The sequence below is a fragment of the Aquarana catesbeiana genome, linkage group LG03, assembly GCF_042186555.1.
Source record: "Aquarana catesbeiana isolate 2022-GZ linkage group LG03, ASM4218655v1, whole genome shotgun sequence".
Lineage (NCBI taxonomy): Eukaryota > Metazoa > Chordata > Amphibia > Anura > Ranidae > Aquarana > Aquarana catesbeiana.
In genome coordinates this window covers 117,142,442-117,166,415 of record NC_133326.1, presented here as the reverse complement: position 1 = coordinate 117,166,415, position 23,974 = coordinate 117,142,442, and the positions used below count along the sequence as shown (strand labels likewise).

General features: G+C 43.6%; 1 protein-coding gene across 6 annotated transcripts in view; it reads right to left on the bottom strand.

Annotated features, from left to right (window-relative positions):
- Positions 1-23,974, bottom strand: part of LINGO1 (leucine rich repeat and Ig domain containing 1) — a 595,405-nt gene that overhangs the window by 57,314 nt on the left and 514,117 nt on the right. Inside the window, exon 1 of one of the 6 annotated variants that reach the window (XM_073619051.1) lies at positions 2,032-2,145. The exons of the other annotated variants lie outside the window; for them this stretch is intronic. The gene's annotated coding sequence lies outside the window, so the exon portion shown is untranslated. Of the gene's footprint in view, positions 1-2,031; positions 2,146-23,974 lie in introns of those variants that run through there. 6 annotated transcript variants of the gene reach the window in all.

Genomic DNA, 23,974 nt, shown 5'->3' with positions numbered 1-23,974 from the left:
GTTAAATATCAGGAGTCTAAACAGACCCCTGATGTCTCACTTTTGAGGCAGAGAAAGGGACTGAGGACAGATATTCCCCAATATGTTTGTCTGCAGCCCCCATTGCACTGGAACGTGGATGAATGGGAAGGGCTCTGTGCTGAGCGCCTTTCTGTTGCTTCACAAAATGAAGCATAGTAAACACAGAGGGAGATTTACTAAAACTGGTGCACGCAGAATCTGGTGCAGCTGTGCATAGTAACCAATCAGCTTCTAACTTCAGCTTTTCCAATTAAGCTTTAAGAATAAAACCTAGAAGCTGATTGGTTACTATGCACAGCTGCACTAGATTCTGTGTGCACCAGCTTTAGTAAATCTTCCACATAGTTAACTATGCTTCAGTTACAAATGAACACAGTGAGTGATCAGTACCAATAATTTACTGTGTTCATTCAGAAAAGGAATGGGCCTGCAAATTGCATATTTATTGGCCCATTTCCTGCTCTCCATCCTGAAACGATGGAGACAAGAGGGAAGGCAAGGGGCAGCATATACTGGTACCACTCCCTTGTATTCTTCCCCTGTGGCAGCTGAATACCGGTAGGGGGTGGAGGAGGAGAAGCTTACTTTTAGCTGCTGCAGGTGGAAAATACAGATCGGCTCCAGTAAATGCTGCCCCCACTGCCCCTCCTTTCCAGATTCATGGGGTTGGCAAGGAAGGATTGTGGTCTACCCGTCACCTGCCCATGATCGATGAGTAGATGGTGATTGGCGGGTTACCGACCCCAGATTTAGGGTGTACTCAGGCACACCTGGCACAACCTGTGTGAATGCCTATGTTCCCCAGAGCTTAGTGAATGAAGTGATGCTCTGCTAACTTCCATCATCCAAGTATTTCTTTCTTGATTTGTTTGTAACTCAGACTATGTAATACTGGTACTGTTTAATTATCCACCTTTACTCTAACATGTTCGTTTGAATTGTGTCTGGCTTGCAGGCCGTTATACACTCCGTGTACTGTGTGTGGGTGTTTTTTTCTTTTTTTATATGCAAAATTCTAAATAAACACCTTATAAAAACAAAACTTCCATCATCCAATCATGTGAAACAAAAAATTCTCCTTTTGATTCATTTTTTTTTTTTACTTTCCTTGCATGTGATTGGCTATTGTTTGCAAAGTGAGACTTTACCACATTCACTAAACTCTGGGAAAAATTCCCTTACAAAGTGCAACTTCCCTTGCAACATGCACAGCCTATTTAGCTTTAGTAAACCCCCTTCTGTCTCTCCCTATGATCAATTTAGTGAGAAGATACAGTCACAAAATGATATGTGTCCAGTCAAACTCTGATTGGAAAGTAATATACAACATACTAATGTGTCCAGATGCCATAAACCGTTCAGCCTGAAAGTGTTACCCAGAACTTGCATTCACTATATCTGTTCTCCTACAGTACACTACACAGAACATGGAAATGCAATTATTTTAGTAAATATAAACTGATAAATACCTTTTCTCATCAGCAGTATATAGCAACCTTGTGACCTCTATCAGTTCCTAGTAAGGCTTGTAGGAGTTTTCATTCTCCCCTGATCCTCTGTCTGGACAGTGATGATTGGCCCTGTGCTGATCACATGCACCCTCCCAAGAAAAGAAAACTCTCTAGCAATACATACCAAACTGAGCATGTGCAGCCTGTCCCCTGGCTCCGTAAATATCAGGTTATTTTTTGAAGACAGTAGAAGGGGAGGATCAGAGAGACAGGATCAAACAGCCTTTATACACAATGCAAAGGATTAACCCCTAGGTTCCACAGTGAGTATAACAAGCATACTTTACTGCATATACAGATTATTTTACTGTTGTGGGTTTAGTAACACTTTAATGAACCTGTTCATAATCCATACTAATGTGTTGTATAGCATGCATACTGTTATGTCCTTTTGACACAGGGTCTCTCAGGGTGTTGCTAGCAATGCTGCCAGTATCTGCTCAGCAAGTTACACACAGGCTGGATGCACTTCTTAACCAGGGAAGGGTTTATTACTCACTCAGAAATCGATGTACATTCTTACATGGAGGAGTCTTATACAACAGTTCTCCCTCTCAGTATCATGCTGCTGCTTCCAGTCCCACACACACTGACTGACTTCCTGGTACAGCCCCTCCCCCAGCATACATCAGGAGAAAGGGGATAAGGGTCACAGTGATTCTGAATAAACATAACAAGAGAACAAATACACAACCCATAAAATACTCAACACATAAAGAACAAGGCAAACAGGATCAGTTCAGCAAGTAGTATCTTAGTATCTCAAACTCATTTCTGTGGCTTCTGCAGCACATCAGGAGCCCTTTGTCTCCGTTTCCTAACCTCCGATGTATCCCGTAAGATTTCAGTGCTTTGCCAAAAAGGAGTTTGATGTCTTTGGCGAGCAGACTTACGAAGGGTTCTGGAGATGTCAGTGGGTGTCCAACAGATCAATCAGTCTCTGCGACTCCAGGCACATGTCTGGACTCCTCAGGAATATGGTCACCAACCGTTTCAGTGGTTGGTTGTAAACTTGTGGGATCATGCCAGACACCATGCCATATGTCACCAGTAGAGCCCTGAGTACACTCTAGTGGTTGGTTAGAAAGAGGGGTCGGGTTTGTCTCTAGTGGTTGGCAAATGCGCTTCCTCAATCGCGAAAGGTGTCGTCGAACATGAACGCCATTCTCCAGGCGAACAAAGTACATGCTTCTTCCAAGAGGTCCATCAATTATGCCAGGAAGCCAATGAGGCAAAACTCTGTAATTTCGAAACCATACAAGATCACCGGCACGGAATCCAGGACAGCCTGGTGAAGGAGGTGTTGGTGACTGTTTCTGTGGACGGACTAAATCAAGTTTGGTGCGGAGATGCCTGCCAAACATAAGAAAAACAGGGGACAGCCCAGTAGTAGCATGTTTTGTGTTTCGGTACATGGTCAAGAACTCCAGCAGCTGCTCCTCTGACAGTCCAACCTGGTCCAGAGTCGACAGTAAGTGCTTCTTAAACGTCTGCACAAACCATTCTGCCAGCCCATTCGAGGCTGGGTGATAAGGAGCTGTTTTGTAGTGTTGAAGGCTCAAGCCACTGAGGAAGGATTGAAACTCATGCAATGTAAATTGAGTTCCATTGTCCGAGACTTTGGCTATTGGCAAGCCATATTGGGCAAAGAGCTTTCTTAAGACTAGAATGGTAGCAGCTGAGGTAGTATAAGGCATTTGAAATACCTCCGGCCATTTTGAATGTGCATCTACCACGATCAAATACATTTTACCCTGGATTAAGGCCAGCAAAATCAAGATGGAGTCTTGACCACGGGTCTGTCGGCCATGGCCAGGTAGCAGGGTTCCTTTCTTTTGGGGTTACTGAGCTTGACAGCACCCAGGACATTGAGCGACATAATCTTCAATTGCTGTATCCATTTGTGGCCACCAAACATAGCTGCGGGCTCGCTGCTTCATGCGCACCACGCCAGGATGGCCCTCATGCAGTATCCTTAGCATGGTTGGTTGCAAATACTGAGGTATAATAACTCTATTGCCCCACTGCAGGCAACCAGCATTAGTCACAAGCTCACATTTTCTGGCAAAGTACAGACGAAATTCACCTGGGACTTTCTCTGGCCATCCAACCTGAACATACGAGAATATCTGAGGCAGGAAGGGATCTGTGGCTGTATGTCTGGCAATTAGGGAGGTGGACATGCAGGACCATGGCCTGTGTACTTCCACTATGTGTATGTCTCTAGGAGGGTGGTCTCCAATTGGCAATCTGGAAAATGCATCTGCATTGCCATGGGCCTCATGAGAGCGGTATCTGATAGAATAAGTATAAGCTCCCAAGAATAAAGCGTACCTTTGTAAGCGAGATGCGGTTGTTGTAGAAATTCTTTTCTGAGGATTCAGTATGGACAACAGAGGCTTGTGGTCAGTGATAAGTATGAACTCCCGACCATAGATGTACGTGTGACATTTTTTTGTGGCCCATACAATGGCCAAAGCTTCCTTGTCTATCTGGGAGTAGTTTTGTTCTGCTGAGGTTAAAGACCTGGAGGCAAAAGAAATGGGGCGCTCCGTGCCATCTGGCATGACATGGGAAAGCACGGCACCCAGTCCATAAGGTGAGGCGTCACAAGCTAAGGTGACGTGTTTCTTTAAATCGTAGTGGACTAGAACCTGAGAGGACAGAATGAGCTCTTTAGAAAGCCGAAAAGCTTCTTTACATTTGTCTGTCCATATCCATTTAGCCCTTGCATCCAGTAAGCGATGTAACGGGTAGAGCTGGTGTGCTAGGTTCGGCAAGAAACAGTGGTAGTAATTTAGGAGGCCAAGGTAGGACCTGAGCTGTGTGATAAAAAGGGAAAAGGGGAGTGGGATGTGGGAGGGACTAAGTAAAATAAATGAATGTAATAGAGAGGTGAAAGCAGCCAAAGTTGGTGCGGCCACGGATACACTAAAAGGAGATACCAATATGCAAAGTGATAAAACCAAGTGTAAGACTATGTGGCATATATAACATATAACAAATGTGGCAACTGTGTAACATATAACAAATGTGGCAAAAATATAAATGAACAATGGATAAAAAATCAAACCAACTTAAGTGAAAAACTCAACCAAACGTCCAAATGATCTAGTCACAAAACTAGCACATAGTGGCTGACATAGATCTAAAAGCTGAATATAATGAGTCTATATCAGTCCCACCACCAAGCAGCATAAAAATCTTCAGTGTGAACACCTCCCTGTCTGTAAGCAGCTCACCTTACTGCTGTAAGGTATACAGCATGTGCTTAGTTGCAGACCATGGGCAGACATGGATGTCCCATCCGGTGTTTGAAACGGTTCCAATGGTGGATATATGGAAAACGACATAAACAATAAATCAAGTATGACACCGTGACGACCTGAGTGAGAGGGGACGGATCAGAGAAAAAGGATGCACTCACTTTTTATAAAATGAGTGTGGGCACCAATTCACGAACACCGATTTCGTATGCCTCAGTTGGTATATTCAGTCAGTCCCAGCTCCACAGTGCTCGTCAGATATAAAGGTGCATGTTGGGTATAAGGAAAGAATATACATAGCATAATCCCGTATAGTAAACTACTTTTATTAAAACAGTAAAGCAAACTCACATTTAAAAGCAGACTGCTGCACATAACATCCACGAGCGCCAAGCTCGTCTCCTGCCGTTAGATTGTGACAGTGTCCCGTGCTCCAATCCTGACGCGTATCATCACGTCACGTGACTTCATCAGAGGATCCTCTGATGAAGTCATGTGACGTGACGATACGCGTCAGGATTGGAGCACGGGACACTGTCACAATCTAACGGCAGGAGACGAGCTTGGCGCTCGTGGATGTTATGTGCAGCAGTCAGCTTTTAAATGTGAGTCTGCTTGACTGTTTTAATTCGTTCGTGGATTGGTGCCCACACTCATTTTAAAAAAAGTGAGTGCATCCTTTTTCTCTGATCCGTCCCCTCTCACTCTGGTCGTCACGGTGTCATACTTGATTTATTGTTTATGTTGTTTTCCATATATCCACCATTGGAACCGTTTCAAACACCGGATGGGACATCCATGTCTGCCCGTGGTCTGCAACTAAGCACATGCTGTATACCTTACAGCAGTAAGGTGAGCTGCTTACAGACACGGAGGTGTTCACACTGAAGACGTTTATGCTGCTTTGTGGTGGGACTGCTATATATTCACTTATATGGACTCATTATATTCAGCTTTTAGATCTATGTCAGCCACTATGTGTTAGTTTTGTGACTAGATCATTTGGACGTTTGGTTGAGTTTTTCACTTAAGTTGGTTTGATTTTTTATCCATTGTTCATTTATATTTTTGCCACATTTGTTATATGTTACACACTTGCCACATTTGTTATATGTTACATATACCACATAGTCTTACACTTGGTTTTATCACTTTGCATATTGGTATCTCCTTTTAGTGTATCCGTGGCCGCACCCACTTTGGCTGCTTTCACTTCTCTATTACATTCATTTTTTACTTAGTCCCTCCCACATCCCACTCCCCTTTCCCTTTTTATCATAGCGCAACCACCATCTTTCTTTTTATTTATACTTTTTTCTGCCTGGATCAGTTATACAGGTGTTGCAGCAGTGTCCCTTAGTTTAGGTCCTCCCTGACAGCGCGGGAGTCACTCATATTTACTCAGGACCTGAGCTGTGTGACATTCTGGGGAGTAGGGGCATGGGTAAGGGCTTTAACCTTTTCTTCAGTAGTGTGTAACCCATGTCGCTCCACAGTGTGGGCACAAAATTCCAGTCGAGACTTCAGATATTCACATTTTGAAAGATTGACACGTAAACCATACTGTTGGAGTCTCTCTAGCACAGCTTCAACATTCTTTTTGTGTTCTTCATCAGTGGGACCAGTGATGAGCATGTCATCTAGTAGACATTGGGTGAAAGGTATGCCTGCCAGGACCTCATCCATGATCCGCTGCCAGATGGCTGGAGCTGGGGCTATGCCAAAAACCATGCGGTTATATTGGAATAATCCTTTATGGGTGTTAATGGTCAACAGATGGCGTGAATCTGGGTGTACTTGCAGGTAAGCTTGCTTTAAGTCTATTTTTGTAAACTTTTGCCCCCCAGCCAGTGAGCCAAATAGATCTTCAAGTCGAGGCAATGGATATTGATCCACAAGAAGTTGGTTGTTCAGGACAACCCTGAAGTCTCCACAAATTCTAATGTCTCCATTCTTTTTCTTGACAGGCACAATTGGCGATGCCCATTCACTTCTATCAACTTTAGTTATGATCTTTTCAGCCAATAGGTGGTCCAGCTCTGCTTCCACTTTCTTCCGCAAGGCAAAGGGCACTGATCTTGCCTTACAAAAACGAGGTGTAGCACCAGGCTTTAAGAGAAGGTGGGCCATTTTTCCTTTTACTGAGCCCAAAGAGTCCTCAAAAACCTCCTTAAAGCGTGACTTCAGGGATTCCACCCAATGGTCTACCTCAGAAAGCAATGTAAATTGGGCAATGGCAAGAGGGGGCATGCCCAGGGCTTTGATCCAATCCCTACCATACAGCGGAGGACCTCCTTTACTTACAACATAAAGGCGTAGAGTTTGACTGCGCTTGCCTAATGTCACAATGGGTTTCACATAACCTAAGGGCTGTAGCAGTTCCTTGCTGTAGGTTTGTAGTGTGAGATTTGTAGGTTGGAGCGGTAGGGACAGACCCGATGCCTTCAAATTAGTCCATGAAATGGCGAACGCCCCTGTATCAACATCCATGGAGACAGGACAGCCACTGAGTGTGACATCCACTTTTATCGCAGGAGTGTCCCCAGCTACCCGAAACAGTCCAACATGCTGGACACAGGTCTCCTCATCAGAGCTGGAGCCGTTATTGTCAGTATCCACATGAAATGTCTGTTTACGTCTACCTTTTGTGGTAGCGTTCGGGGAGCATGAGCTGCGGCAAACATGCCCAATATGACCAGTCTTTCCACAAAGAAAACAAATGACATCCTTGAACTTGCACTGTGAGAAGTGTTGCCACAACGGTAGCAAGTTGGCGTCCTAGAGACAGAAGAATTCGGGTGGCGAGGTTTAGGTTGATTTGGCGACGGCCGTCGTGGGTGTCGGGTGATAGCAGTGTGGAATATTTCTTCTCCCTGGCTTGCAGGAGGTTTAGGTGGTGCCTTCAGTAGGGTGGCGTCCCGGGTAGTCAACTCCATGACTGTAGCAAGCTCCGTGTCCCATGACAAACATGTCGCGGAGAGCCGTCTGCAGGTAGTCTCCAAACTGGCAAGCGGCAGCTACGTAAAGCAATGATATAAGTCTTTATATAATCCCCGGCATGCTGCCGCCTACTGTAAAATTTAAATCCTACTGCGATTTCTAACGGCATTGGGTTGTAGTGCTCATGTAGCCTCTGAATTAACTCAGATAGGGGCTTAGAGGCAGGCTCGTCTGGAGAAATTAGGTCTCTGAGAGTGCCATATGCAGCTTGACCCAATGCTGTGAGGAAAACGGCAACTTTCTTTTCTACACACTATTTGCTTCCATATACTGCTCCAGCCTCACCACCCAGGCGCTCCATGATTCAGCAGCAGGATCAAATGGTTGAATAAACCCTATGAAAGCCATGTGTGCTAAAATCCACAATCCTCGTCGCCACTGTTATGTCCCTTTGACACAGGGTCTCTCAGGGTGTTGCTAGCAATGCTGCCAGTATCTGCTCAGCAAGTTACACAGGCTGGATGCACTTCTTAACCAGGGAAGGGTTTATTACTCACTCAGAAAGCGGTGTACATTCTTACATGGAGGAGTCTTATACAACACATACTAGTGGACAGTAATGAATATTAGTGTGTTACTAACCAGCGGTAACACACAATTCAGTCTATATATTAATATTAGCACATATTTGCTAATGCCAAAAAATTGTCAAATATTTGTTAAAAAGCATTGAAATATAAACAAAAATCCCCCCAAAAAATCTATGTTTAATAGTTAAAAATAAATCCAGTCACAGGTCCCAGGCCCGGCCAGTCACGGCACGTGACGCGGCTCGCGCATGCGCAGTGGGTGCCCGCCTGTGAAGCCACAGCCGAGCGCCCACAGTTACAATGCCAGCACCGCAGAGAGGAGGGGGAGACAAGCGGGGCATCGTTCCCCCGCATCGCTGGACCCTGGGGCAGGTAAGTGTCCGATTATTAAAAGTCAGCAGCTGCAGTATTTGTAGCTGCTGACTTTTAATTTTTTTTTTTTTAAGCAGAACTCCGCTTCAATGTAGAAATAAATTACATGATTTTAAATTTCGAGACACTTTAAAGAGGTGTTTAAAACAATAAATACGGTCATAAAGTCTTGCAGGTATAGTGTATATGTATATATTAGAACAAAAAACAATCATAATAATAGGAATAATCCCATTCAAAACTAAAACCAGAAGTTCGCCTAGGATTCATACTAAAAATTCCAAAGACCTCACTTCCACAAAGAAGGCAGAACCTCTCTCCTCCGCTAATAGATCTACTAAGCCTTTCTATGATCTGTACCAGCAAGGAGCCAGCAAGGGAGGCATGTTTTTCCTTAAAATGATTAGCTACATTAGTATCTTGTTTTTCTTTCATGTCATATAAATTATCTCCTAATCGATCATATAGACATCTTCCAACGAAATGAATTCCACATTCATGACACGTCAACAAACAAGCAACAAACCATGCAATTAACAAATTGTTGGATGGGATACATTTTTCACGTTCTGCTAAATGTTACTTCTTGAGACATTTTACCATGTTTACAACAAGAGGATCTGGGCCCTCCTGATTCACTAAAGTGCAAACTTGTCCATGTGAACAAAAAAATTGACTTTGCGTGCTTTCAGACCTGACTTATTAAAGTATGACCACAGTCTAATAAGGCACAAAGTTGTGTGCATTTCTCTACCAAAATAGTTTGAAGGGAAATGTTTTCCTATGCAATGTGGCCTATCTGCATGCGCTATTGCATATTGCCCCCCCCCTTCAGTGATGCAGCTAAACATTGTAAGGAAGAACCATATGAACTTTCCTTTGGGTGTTGCTCCAAGCAGTCCCGTAATGCTCTGGTGACTCACATTGGATGCAGGTGCCAGCATTGATAGAGCCTGTCCCTTTTCTATATACACACATATAAAATGAAAGATGGAACGTCGCACTCTGAAGAAACAGCCCAGGTAAGAGGAGGTGAAAGCAGTCTTAACCAGACTCTTCCCAGGACACACCACTGATGCAATTTGTCCCACTCGCAGCCTGTGGACATGGTATAGGAGGTGGTCATAGGCTGTGCGGACATGGCACAGTAGAGTAACAGGAGGTGGTCAAAGGCTGCGGAGGGGTCCGATCTTAACCAGCCATGATATGGAGAGGTGCACACCACCGACGAGACTGAGACGAGTGGCTTAAATGTAAAAATCCCGCCGTCTGGTGCATTAAGCCACTGCGAATGTGCTCGCCTGCCCGAAAATGGCCGACCATGTACGGGCTTTCCCGAGCCCGGCAAGTTTTGGAGCAGCGCATGCGCAGATAACATGTCGGCCTGCAGCCATATTTTTTAAGGGCGCCGCTGCCCGTAAAGGACATTTACGGGCAGCCCTAAAATAGGCTGAAATTTACCAGCTGCCCGTAAATTAACGGGCGGTTGGCAACACTGCTCACAGATCTTACTCATAGGGAACATTGTAAGGAGCCATGGGAAGCATAAGCATCCTGTATTACCTACATATATCAAATCTTTTAAGCACTTTCAGCCGTTGATTTTATATTTTACTGAGTATGCACCTTCTTTAACTTTTAATCTTTGCCAGGTTTCCTGCCTCAGAGTGGCTTCTTTCTCTTTCAGCATCCTATGGAGCCACCTTTGCATGCAGCGTCTGGAGCTGTGACTCCCTTTACTGTGTACATCAATAGAAAAACAGAGCCCAATAGCCTAGTATGGCAAGGCACTCCCCTCTCTCTTCTTTAAGCTAACAGACGGACGGACAGCAGGGTCCGCTAAAAGCTCTTTCCTATGAAGACCAGAAGTTCAGAGAAGCAACACTGAGAGAGCAGAAGCCCGCAGCAATGAAAGTTGTAAACTGCAAGTGCTGAGATAAGAATTCTAACTGGGGAATTCTTTACTGGGGAATGTTTATTATATTGCGCTCAATGTGTTAAACCGAAAAAAAAAAAACCCTGAGGGTTTTAATACTACTTTAAATGGGTTGTAAACCCTCGTTTTTTTTAATCTTAATGCATCCTATGCATTAAGATGAAAAAACTTTTGACACTGACCAGCCCCCCATTTTACTCACCTGAGCTCATTCGTTCCCACGGCGGAGACACGCTCTGCCTTTTGTCTCGGCTCTTGATTGGATAGATTGATAGCAGCGCAGCCATTGGCTCCCTCTGCTGTCAATCAAATCCAATGATGCGGGCGCCGGGGCCGAGTCCTGCTTTCTGTGTGAATACATGCAGAAGAAGGACTCGGGAGCGCGCCCGCATGGGTGTCCACCAAGGACAGCGCTTCTCCAACATGGACACCCGATGTGGGGAGGAGCTACCAGCGCCACCGGGGTTCCCCAGAAGAGATGGATTGGGGCCACTCTGTGCAAAACGAACTGCAAAGTGGAGGTAAGCATGACATGTTTGATATTTAAAAAAAGAAAAAAACTAGGGTTTACAACCCCTTTAACCACTTGCCGCCCACCCACCGTCAAATGACGGCTGGGCAGTGCGGCTCTTGTTCTGGGTGGATGTCATATGATGGCCTTCCAGTGCGACCGCTCTCGAGTGCCCCCAGAGGCACGCAGCGCGGCGATAGTGGCCGCGCCATGTTGCTAGGACACGGCGCGACCCCCATCTGTGTAAAGAGCCACGCCCGCTGCACTTTAACCATGTGATCATCTGTGTCCAATCACAGCCGGTCACATGTAAACATGGAGATGCCGGTAATCAGCGCTCCTTACCTCACACTGATAGCGTGAGAGGAAAGCCAATCAGCAGCATCTCCTCACAGGGGACAGTTAGGTATGTAATCAGGGCACTGATCATCAGTTCCCTGATTACAATTAAGTACACACCAGTGCCAGCAATGATTGCCCACCACTGCCAGCAATCAGTGCCAACCAGTGCCCACAATTGCCACTAATCTGTGCCCACAAGTGCCAGCAATCAGTGCCCACAAGTGCCAGCAGTCAGTGGCAATTAGTGTGCCAGTCGGTGCTGGCTATCAGCGCTGCCCATCAATGCCCATCACTGCTGTCCATCAATGTTCATCACTGCTGCCCATCAATACAACCCATCAATGCCCATCAGTGCTGCCTATCCATGCCGCCTATCTGTGCCCACCAGTGCTGCCTATCTGTGCCCACCAGTGCCGCCTATCTATGCCCACCAGTGCCGCTTATCTGTGCCCAGTGCCCACCAGTGCCACCCATCAGTACCGCCTATCAGTGCTCATCAGTGCCACATATCAGTGCCCATAAGTACGGCATATTCGTGCCTCCTCATCAGTGCCACCTAATAAGTGCCCATAAGTGCCACCTCATCAGTTCCCATCAGTGCAGCCTATCAGTGCCCATCAGTGCTGCCTCATCAGCGCCCATCAGTGAAGGAGAAAAAATAAAATTTACTGACAGAAACTTAGAAAACTGTTTTTTTTTTTTTCAAAATTTTTGGTCTTTTTTTTTTTTTAGAAAAAAACAAAAACCCAGAAGTAATTAAATACCACCAAAAGAAAGCTCTATTTGTGTGAAGAAAATAACAATTTCACATGGTTACAGTGTAGCATGACCGCGCAATTGTCATTCAAAGTGTGACAGCGCTGAAATCTGAAAAATGGCCTGGGCAGGAAGGGGATGTAAGTGCCCGGTTTTGAAGTGGTTAAACACAACAAAATGAAATAGCATGCAATTTGGAGCACTGATGATGACAGAAAAAAATTAAAGGTAAGAAAATATGTTTTTATTTTAAATACGTTTTTAATGCCAAATTAATATAACAGAAAACTTGTGATAGAAAACAATCTACCTTCATGGCCACTGAAATCTTCATAAACTCACAAAAAGGCTTTATCTCACCTGTCAGCAGCTAAAATATCAAATGCTTTCAGCAGGTGAAACTAAGCTGTCTCACTTTCGCCCCTAAAAACCCACTTTCACGCCTATTGCTCATTCCTGAATCAGTCATAGAACACCCAACACACATTGATTGTGCATTCATGCAAAAGAATAAAATTTAAAAAAACGCCCCTGTAGTGAGAACATTTTAGTGACATTGGTATTCTGAACTATGAGACAAAAATACAACTAATGGTTTTCATCCCATGACAAATACCACTGTCTCACATTTAGGAACAAATAAGTGCATTGTACAAAATTGGTGTATATGGCTGGGCAATCTTTTTGATCCCAATAAACTCTAATTTAGAATACCCGTACATGGAAACATCAGAATTTTTTTGTTGATTCTCATTTTATCCAAGTTTCTTGTTACTTGCATATTTACAGACTTAATTCAGTGCTTTGATGACAAAACCTCTCTTATTGCTTGGCCTCCAAATTAAAAACCACTTAAATTAGAGAAATTTCTGCAAATCTATTAAATAATACTTTAGGGATCCCTCTGTTAAAATGTGCAGGATGACAACTTCTAGTATTGAGTAAAGTGTTTATTGCCATGGGGTTGATTTCCAAACGGAAAATAGGCTGTTCACTTTGTAGGAGATTTTTTTCTTGTCTTGAGCTCACTTCCATCATCCAATCATGTGCAAGCAAAAATAAGTTGTTTTTTTTTTATTATTTTCCATGGACCTGATAAGCTATTCTTTGCAAAGTGAATTTTCCCCCACATTAAAGGAGGTGTAAAGTCAGAAGGTTTTTTTATCTTAATGCATTCTATAGATTGAGATAAAAAGCCTTCTGTGTGCAGCAGCCCCCCCTTGGCCCCCTAATACTTACTGAAGCCCCCATCTCTCTCCTGCGTTTTCTATGAGTGCCCGGACTCTCCTGATTGGCTGAGACACAGGAGCGGCGCCATTGGCTCCCACTGCTGGCAATAAAAGTCAATTAGCCAATCAGAGAGAGAGGGGTGGGGCCAAACCACAGCTTTGTGTCTGAATGGGCACACGGAGCTGCAGCTCGGCTTGAGTGCCACCATAGCAAGCTGCTTGCTGTGGGGGCACTCAACAGGAGGGAGGGGCCAGGAGCACAGAAGAGGCAGCGGATAAAGGAGGATCTGGACTGCCCTGTGCAAATCCACTGCAGAGAGTAGGTAAGTATAACATGTTTGTTATTTTTATTGAAAAAAAAAACAAGACTTTGCAATCACTTTAAAGGTTCAATGGCTGCAAAGGATATAAATCCACTTTGTGTACACCAAATGCCATTGCAAACCCAACTATTATCTAGTAAAAGTAGCAGTGACATCATCACTGTGCTGTACATAGCCTGATCAGAGAGCAGAGCTGTCGGAGAGGGCCAAAAGCCCCACCCACTACAAGCTGCCAGCAGAAAACTACAGGGGTGGGCGGAGACAATATCAATCACCCTGCACATAGAAAATGAACAGCAGTGACCGTTTTTTGTTATAGAAAGCTCCTGTACAGAGGGAAAGTCTCACACTGGATTACTGCACAGATCTGAAAGAAATACACAAAGCACACCAACATTCAAGTAAGAATACAAATGACCGTTGTATCCAATATTTACTTATCCCAGAGTTCAGCTTTACCTAAACTATAAAGGGAAAATTCCCTTGAAAAGCCAATACTACTTGCATTTAGCAAATCAATCCCTATATAGGCATCATTTCACAGTGTTTTTTTGAGCATCAGGAAACAAAAAAGTGAAAAAAAAACCCCATATATATGTATATACATATATATATATATAAATATATATATTTTTATATGTATATATATATAAATATATATATTTTTATATATATATATATATATATATATATATATATATATATATATATATATATATTAGGGTTGTCCCGATACCACTTTTTTAGGACCGAGTACAAGTACCGATACTTTTTTTCAAGTACTCGCCGATACCGATTACCAATACTTTTTTTTTAATGTCACGTGACAGTGTTTTTTTTTTTTATTTTGTTTTTTTTTTAACAGTGTTTTCTTTTTTTTTTTTTGGGGGGGGTTGAACGGTGTATGTGTGTGTGGGTTTTTTTTTTTTTTTTCTACAATTTTTATTTTTTACAATAATTTTTTTTTATTCTTTATATGTGTTTTTTGTTTTTTTAATCAGCCCTGTTGGGGGGCTTTGGTGAGATATCAGGGGTCTTAACAGACCTCTGATATCTCCCCCTTGAGACAGAGAAAGAGACAGAAGATAGAGATTCCCCAGTCCCTTTCTCTGCAGCCTCAGCTGCACTGAGAATGAATGGAGAGAAGACAGCAAGACAGCGGCTCCTCTCCATTCATAAACTGACACATCGTAATCACAGGAGATTACAATGTTTCAGTTATGTGAATGGACAGAGTCAGCGGACTCTGTCCATTCACACAGAGGAGAGAGACAGCAGAACAGAGGGGAGAGAGAAGGAGAGGGGAACGGAGGGGACAGCGGAGAGACACAGGGAAGGAAAGAGGAACGGAGGGGGACAGCGGAGAGACACAGCAGAACGGAGGGGACAGCGGAGAGACACATGGAAGGAGAGAGGAACGGAGGGGGACAGCGGAGAGACACAGGGAAGGAGAGAGGAACGGAGGGGGACAGCGGAGGGGGACAGAGGAAAGGAGGGGGCATGGAGGAGGATGTAGTGACAGTCAGCGGTGAGCGATCACCGCTGTATGTCACTAAAGCTGCTGAAAGCCGCTGGGGGAGAATCTTGTAACTCCCCCACGCGCCGATCACAGCTGTCTTCCAGGTATCGGGGGAAGCATCGGGAGCATTTGCCCGAGTACAAGTACTTGGGCAAATGCTCGGTATCGGTGCCGATACCGATACTAGTATCGGTATCGGGACAACCCTAATATATATATATATATATATATATATATATATATATATATACAGTGGTACCTTGGATTACGAGCATAATTCGTTCCAGCATGCTTGTAATCCAAAGCACTCGTATATCCAAGCGAGTTTCCCCATAGAAGTCAACGGAAACTGAGATAATTAGTTCCAGTGGCACTGCTATTGTATGCAGTACCGCATGTGGCCAGAGGTGGGGGGCACCAGAGACACTCGGTAACACTCGGAGACCGCTCGGATGCACTCAGGGACACACAGAGAGGCTCGGAGACACTCGGGAACAGAGTCTTTCCGAGTGCATGTGAGCGGCTCCAAGTATCACTGGCGCCCCCGCACCTCTGGCCAAATGCGGTACCGCACACCCCAGAGGCTTGAATCCTGCTGGTTTTGCAAGACAACGCTCGCAAACCGAGTCAGGATTTAAAAAAAATAATAGCTCGTATTGCGAAACGCACGTAAACTGCGTTACTCACAATCCGAGATATTACTGTATTGCTTTGCAAGAATGAAAACCACATTATCTGTGATATTTCTAGCCCCAACACACTTCCTGTTCTAAGGTGACAAACTATGAGCGTTGTCAGCCTGAAAGTGAGGACCCTGAAAAGCAAATGCAGCCACCATATCTAAGGGATGGTAAGCTACAATATATTACATTTCATTTCTTACATTTACATTTCTGTTCTGTTACATCCCTGAATAAAATTTATGTTCCTATTTTTGGCCAACAGGTGGGGCTGTATATTCCTTTTCACATGGTTACCAGGCTAACCTTGATCGTTTCACAAAAAAAAAAGCCCTTTTTGCTAAAAAGCTGGAAGGCTACATTCACCTTTCCAGGCAGTATTTCAGTCTTCATAATAAACAGAAGCCTTTTCAAATGTTTTTTCCACCAAAGTTATCCCAGAGTGCTTATCTCTCCTTTACGTAGTCCATGGCAGCTTTCATTCTGAACCTCTCTGTGCAAAATTTAAAAACATGTATTCTGAGCCAATCACTTCCTGTGGCATCACGCGACCATCCAGAAAACGTCATATCCCATCACGCCATACTACATCAGAGAATAGGCCGTTTACCTCTTTGGACCACACCTTCCTCGGTACTATACCACGTCTTTGTTATTTCCCATCAACTTTCCTACTGCTTCCGTTAACCCCCCTGGCGGTATTCCCGAGTGTGGCTCAGGGTGAGATTTCAGTACCTATAGCGGTAACCCCCGAGCCACACTCGGGATCGCATCGCTGGATCCTGGAAGAGGTTACTTACCTTGTCCCCGGGATTCCACGATGTATTCCCGCTGTGTACGGTGGCCGCATCTTCGTCATGATGCACTGTGTGCTCTGTGTGCCCTGGCTTCCGTTCCCTGTGAGCGCCGCCACGCAGGGGGGTGGAACCAGCGGCAAATTCAAAATGTATAAAGCACAAACACACTGATACATTATAATCCTATTGGATTACATTATTACATAAATTAAAATCAACCTTAGTTTGCCCCCCAGTGCTTTGTCCAGTTCCCCTGCCTGCAGTTTTACTGTACTTTCTGTCTGGAAACTGCAGAGCAACCATGGCATCAAAAAAGCGTGCCTCTACTTCACTGCATATAACCTGCTGGAAAACAGCGACACAGAATCACTTGCAGAAGTGAGTGATAGCGATTCTTGGGGAAGTTCGTCATCAGGCACGGAAAACGATTTCAGCGATGATCCTGCAACTGTTCCCAGTGATGTGCGGACTTGGTGCTCGATTGACTGCGGTACGGAGCACACAGCGCCCCCAAAATTCCCGTTTACCGGAGCACCTGGTATCAAAGTGGAGGTTGAAGATGACAGCCCCTTGGGATACCTCCAACTCTTTTTGACTGATGAGGTTATAGAAAGAATTGTTACGGAGACAAATCGGTACCAGGAGCAACAAGCTGCTATACCTCAGAGGTTTTCAAGGAGCAGAAAGTGGGAACCAGTGACCAAGGAGGACATCTGGAAGTTTGTGGGCCTAATTATTCTTCAGGGAGTGGTGGGGAAACCCCTGCAAAAGTGGTACTGGACAATCAACAAATTACTAGCCACTCCTTTTTTTGGCACCATCATGTCGGAGTACAAATTTTCTCTGATAATGAAATATCTGCACTTTCAAAATAATGAAGAATTTGATGAGACTTCTCATCCAGCTCCAAAACTGAAAAAGATTTGGGACCTATATCAAATTATTTCCAGCAGACCTATGTACCAGACAGAGATGTCAGTATCAACGAAAGTCTAATGGCCTACAAAGGAAGACTTGGCTGGATACAGTACATCGCATCTAAGAGAGCACGATTTGGCATAAAATCATTCATGCTCTGTGAAGCCAGCACTGGTTACATATGGAATTCGGTCCTTTACACCGGGAAAGAGAACAAATTCAACTAAAGATTCAGTAATTATGGAATGGCAAATACTTCTGTTCTTACTTTGATTGAGCCATTGCTGAATCAGGGGTACTGTGTAACCACAGATAATTTTTACACTTCTCCAGAACTCTTCTACAACACAACACAAGACAGATACATACGGGACTGTTAGAGCTAACCGGCGTGACATGCCGCCAACCTTTGGCAATAAAAAGCTCAAGGCAGGAGAAATAGTTGCTTGGCAGAAAGGCAAAATGATGGCACTGAGATGGCGCGACAAAAAAGATGTGTGCCTAATGAGTACCATTCACAACACCTCTATTCTCATGGTACATACAAAAGGTGGAAAAGACGTAATGAAACCTCAAGTCATAATGGACTACAACAACACCATGGGAGGTGTTGACAGAGCTGACCAGGCCATGACTTTTTATCCTGCTATGAGAAAGCAACAAAAAAAAATTACAAAAAAAATCTTCAGGCATCTTCTTGAACAGTGCCTGCGGAACTCTTTCATTCTTCTAAAAAAAAAAAGAGTGGCAGGCCTGTGATTCATGCAGACTTTGTTTGGAAAGTTGCCGAACTTATATTTCTCAAGCACCAAACACCAACCACTATAAATAGATCTGGACGTCATGCTGCTGGTGTTGTGAACCCAGAACGCCTGACAGGTCGACACTTTATGGACCACATTCCACCAACGGAAAAAGAAGGCAGCACCCACAAGGATGTGTGTGGTTTGCTGCTCTAAACGTGACGACACAGGAAGGAAAATCAGAAAAGAAACCCGGTTCTACTGTCCTGACTGTGACGTCGGACTGTGTACCCCGTTTTAAAATTTTCCATACCCGAGACGTTTACTAAAGCAATATGACTACTAATATTGCACTCTTGTTTGGCCAAAAAAAATGTCAGTGTTTTTGATTATATTATTTACTAAAATGTATTGAATAAAAAGTATTATTACTATTATATTATTATTTTTAGTTATTTATTATATTATAATTTATGATTTTGTGTTTCAAACTTTATCATACCCAGGATGTGTACTAGACTCTTGTTTGGATAGATTTCAGTGAGTTATTCCTAAGAATTACAGGTCTACAATATAAAATGCCAAATTTCCATGCAAAATAATGGTACCGCTTTCAGCACCTAAAATCTGAAATAATCATACCGCCAGGGAGGTTAAGGTGGCCATACACTGTACAATTTGCCTGTGCAATCTCGTTTAGATCTACCATCAACTATGTAGTGTAAGGGCCTGCCTATTCCATAGTTTTGTTAAATCTAATGGAAATTATACAGAGATTCTACAATCAGATTGCATAGTGTATGGCCAGTTATATACAAGTACATAAGAGGGATTGGGTGGAGACACTCAGATGTCATTGTTCTTGTGTAAACACAGCAATTTCACTTTCCGGGCCAATTCACACCTAGTGTAGTGCGAGCACACATTTTTTGGCACATTTTTCCTGCGACACGCATAGGGAAGCCCATTGATTTCAATAAGCTTCCCTATGTGTGACAAATGTGGCAAAGTAGCTCCTGGGGCATTTTGGCAAGTTGCAGTTTGCCCGTTCTTCACCACATGTTTTGCCGCATTTGTTACACGTTTTTGCATAGAGCAAAATGCATGTATGCTTCCGCATTTTGGGTGCAGTTAACAACTAAAGGCACCGACAGCACGGCTAGTTCATTTTATGTGTATAAAGATAGCCATACACTGTACAATATAGTTGTACAATCTCTTTTGGTTTACCAAAACTATAAAATAGGAGGACACATCTATCTATCCAATCACTCTGTATCTAATCAAACAGGCCCTTGCACTACATAGGTGATGGTAGATATAAAGGAGATTGTACAATCAGATTGTATAGTGTATGGGGATCTTTACAGACTTCCAGGAACACACCTCTCCTGTTTACTACAGCTCTGCTCCACATAGGCTGTTTGTGATCGCTCTGCTCCTGCACACTCTGCCAAATGTAAGGTAAAAAAGTAGAGGAAGATACTGATTAAGTAATCAGGGAGAACGGTGCTCACTGGCAATGTGCATTGGAAAAGCATGTAACTAGAGGTGGGCACAGCAATCTCTTGGGGGGGGGGGGGCAGGTGCAGGGTGCTTTTTAATGAGGTCAGTTGCTGAACTATTTCCTCGCTTTATTTCACATCCTAAAGACGTATACCAGGAAGTAATGGAGGAGTTTTCTATAGAAGAGACTGGAGGCTAAGGTAAGGCCTGCCTTGAATAAAGAAAACTATTTTTCTGCAACAGAGGTGCATTAATGGTATATATATAGGGAAGTTGGAATTTAGAAAAAAAAAAAAAGGTGCAGAGAGACAAGGAGAAACCATTGCTGTGCTTTCTTTTTAGAAAACCCAGAATCCTCTGCAAAATGTAGTAGATGTACCCTATTTTACATATTTATTTGTAAATGAAAGATTTTATAATACTAAAAATTTGATATTCGAGTTCATATCAAGTTAAAACTTGTAAACACACTGACCAACGCCATCATAATTCCCCTTTGTATCAGGAGTGCCCCCCCCCCTTTTTTTTGGATGACTTTAATTTCTAAGAAGGCAATTTAATAATGACTTTCATTTCTAAGAAGGCAATGTAATAAGTCAGCATACCAGTATTGTAATGGAGGGACTGTGTGCTCATTTTTAGCCTTTCACCCCATAACCTAATTTATGGTGAAGCACGTTTGATTTAAATAGGATGTTAAAAAAAAATTTAAAAATTCCCAAAGTTATTTCCCGAAGCAACCATTAGATTTTTTTTTTATTTTGCTAAGATATAAAAGATGGAATACAATTCTGTTCAGGTTTTGCATTCCACAGTATGTGGTTGTGTACAACTCATCCAATACATCTTCCTATCTGAAAGCACGGCTTACACAGATCAGGGCTGCAAACAGCTTGTCAAATGAGGGTACTGCAATGTTGTCATCCCCTTCTGTGGCTTTTGCAGTATCAGAGCAGAGGAAGCTCCTATTGCACAATGGGAGTCCATTTTTTACATGATTTATACCCGTGCAGCTAAGAAATACATACAGGATCTACAATTTGAATTTGTACACATGAATTTGGGCATAGAGAGGCTTACAGTTTTTTCTTTCTAATAATGAAATGCCATTATGTGACCATTTTAGACACAAACAGCGCTTAGCGGAATTCTTTAACAACACAGCCAGAGGTGCACTTGTTCTTAACTAGTTTGTTTTAACTCAAGTTATTTTCCATGTCCTTGAGGTTTTTTACCTTGTGCCATTATTCCCTGGTGGTGAGGGGTTAACCTATACTACACGACCCTCTATGCCCCCTCAGGCCTTTAATGCTATTATAGGATTAGACAGATTTCATACATTTTAACGGCTGTCAGTGAAAGACAGGAGGCCATGGGGGGATTTTGAAGAGATGGCAAAGAGAGAAAAAATATATACATTAAGGGCCAAGGAGTAACACTATGGATGCACAGTTGGACAACAGACAACCAAAATAAGTATGAATCAGAGTGAAGGTGTTTATAGTTCTTAAAAATGATACATTTCCCTTTATGCTTTTGCTCTGTTAATTATAATCCAAAGGCTACATTATAAGGTAACTATGGGCAAAATAAAAAATAATAATAATAACAATATACACTCACCGGCCACTTTATTAGGTAGATCTTGCTAGTACCCCTTGGGTTGGACCTCCTCTTGCTTTCAGAACTGCCTTAAAGTGGTTGTAACATTATCAGGCAATCCCCTGTCTTCCATAATGCTAAGTGTCCTGTATATGTGCTTTATTTAAAAAAAAATGCTGTTCTATACCTTATTTGCTAGTGCCGCTTGGGGCACACATGACCGTCTGTCTTTCCCCTCTCCCGATCTGACAGCTAGAGTGGGAGGGGCCGAGAATCCCCCGCTGATGTCAGTCTGGAGGAGGGGAGGAGAGGAGGAGAGAGGTGGTCGGTCACGTGAGCGCCGAGCAGCGCTAGCAAATAAAGTTTAGAACAACATTTTTTTTAATAAGGCACATATACAGGACACAGCATTATAGAAGACAGGGGATTGCCTGATAATCATACATTGATAAGTTATTTCAGCAGCAGAAGGGGGGGGGGGGCAGGCCCTGACACAGCTGACAGGCAGGGAGGGGAAGGGGGAGAGAGGACAGAGGGTAGCTGCAGATAGCTGCGGATGACGGAGGCATGTAAATTGACCACGGTGTCAGGGGGTAGAGCAGAACCAGGCAGGATCAGCCACGTATTTCAGGTGATACAGGGGACCAAATTACACAGCACAAGCACTGTGCTGTATAACATGCTTTAAGGGAACAGGATCAATTTTTTTTTTTTAGGGTAACACCTTAATTCTTCGTGGCATAGGTTCAACAAGGTGTTGGAAATAATCCTTAGAGATTTTGGTCAATGATAGCATCACACGGTTGCTGCAGATTTGTCGGCTGCACATTCATGATGTGAATCTCCCATTCCACCACATCCCAAAGATGCTCTATTGGATTGAGATCTGGTGACTGTGGAGGCATAGGAGTACAGTGACCTCATTGTCATGTTCAAGAAACCAGTGGTGAGATGCTTTGAGCTTTGTGATATAGTGCATTATCCTACTGGAAGTAGTCTTTAGAAGATGTGTACACTGTAGTCATAAAGGGATGGACATGGTCAGCAACAATACTCGGGTAGTCCGTGGTGTTTAAACAATGCTCAACTGGTACTAAGGGGCCCAAAGTGTGCTTAGAAAATATTCCCCATACCATTACACCACCACCACCAGCCTGAACCATTGATACAAGGCAGGATGTATCCATGCTTTCATGTTGTTTATGCCTAATTCTGACACTACAATCTGAATGTTGCAGCTGAAATCAAGACTCATCAGACCAGGCAATGTTTTTCCAATCTTCTGTTGTTCATTTTTGGTGAGTCTGTGCGAATTGTAGCCTCAGTATCCTGTTCTTAACTGACAGGAGTGGCACCCGGTGATGTCTTCTGCCGCTGTAGCCCATCTGCTTCAAGGTTCGATATGTTGTGCATTCAGAGATGGTATTCTGCATACCTTGGTTGTAATGAGTGGTTATTTGAGTCACTGTTGCCTTCTATCAACTCAAACTAGTCTGCCCATTCTCCTCTGACATCAACAAGGTATTTTCGTCCCAACAACTGCCACGCACTGGATTTTTTTTTTGGACCATTCTCTGTAAACCCTAGAGCTGGCTGTGCATGAAAATCCCAGTAGATTAGCAGTTTTTGAAATACTCAGACCAGCCCATCTGGCACAAACAACCATGCCACATTCAAAGTCACTTAATCCCCTTTCTTCCCCATTCTGATGCTCGGTTTGAACTTCAGCAAGTTGTCCTCACCACGTCTAGATGCCTAAATGCATTGAGTTGCTGCCATGTGATTGGCTGGTTAGCATTTTGTGTTACCAAGCAATTGAACAGGTGTACCTAATAAAGTAGCCAGTGAGTGTATATATAAAATGTATGATGTGGTCTGTTTCTAGCATTCAGGACTACCATCACTAAAGATAGGGTCCTGTACAGGCTACTTGACAGCCCCCCACCCCCCACCCCCTTGAGACCATCTTACAAGTTTTAACATTGACAGCTCAAAGAAGTTGTTCCATCATAGTATAAGAAGCCCAGTGAGTACCCGTTAGGGTTTAGGGCATAGATAATCAAACATGACCTTTAATAACTGAGGCCCAGACCTACCTTTAGATCTGATTGGAGGGTAGCAACTATCTGCTGACGCCCAGGGATGAGTTTAGGTGTATTTGGACATGAATCTGAAATTGCATGAGCATAACCACCAGGAAGCTGTCACCTGCCAACAGCCAATCATAACCAGCGGAGACATTCCCTGCCCCGCATCCCAACATATACATGCCCCTTGTATAAGGTGGCTGCGGGGTAGGGAATGCCTCTGCTGCTTCTGATTGGCTGCTGGCAGTGACAGCTTCCTGGAGGGATAGCTCATGTGGGTTTGGACTCATGTCTGAACACTCCTGAGGTCATCCCTACTGGCATA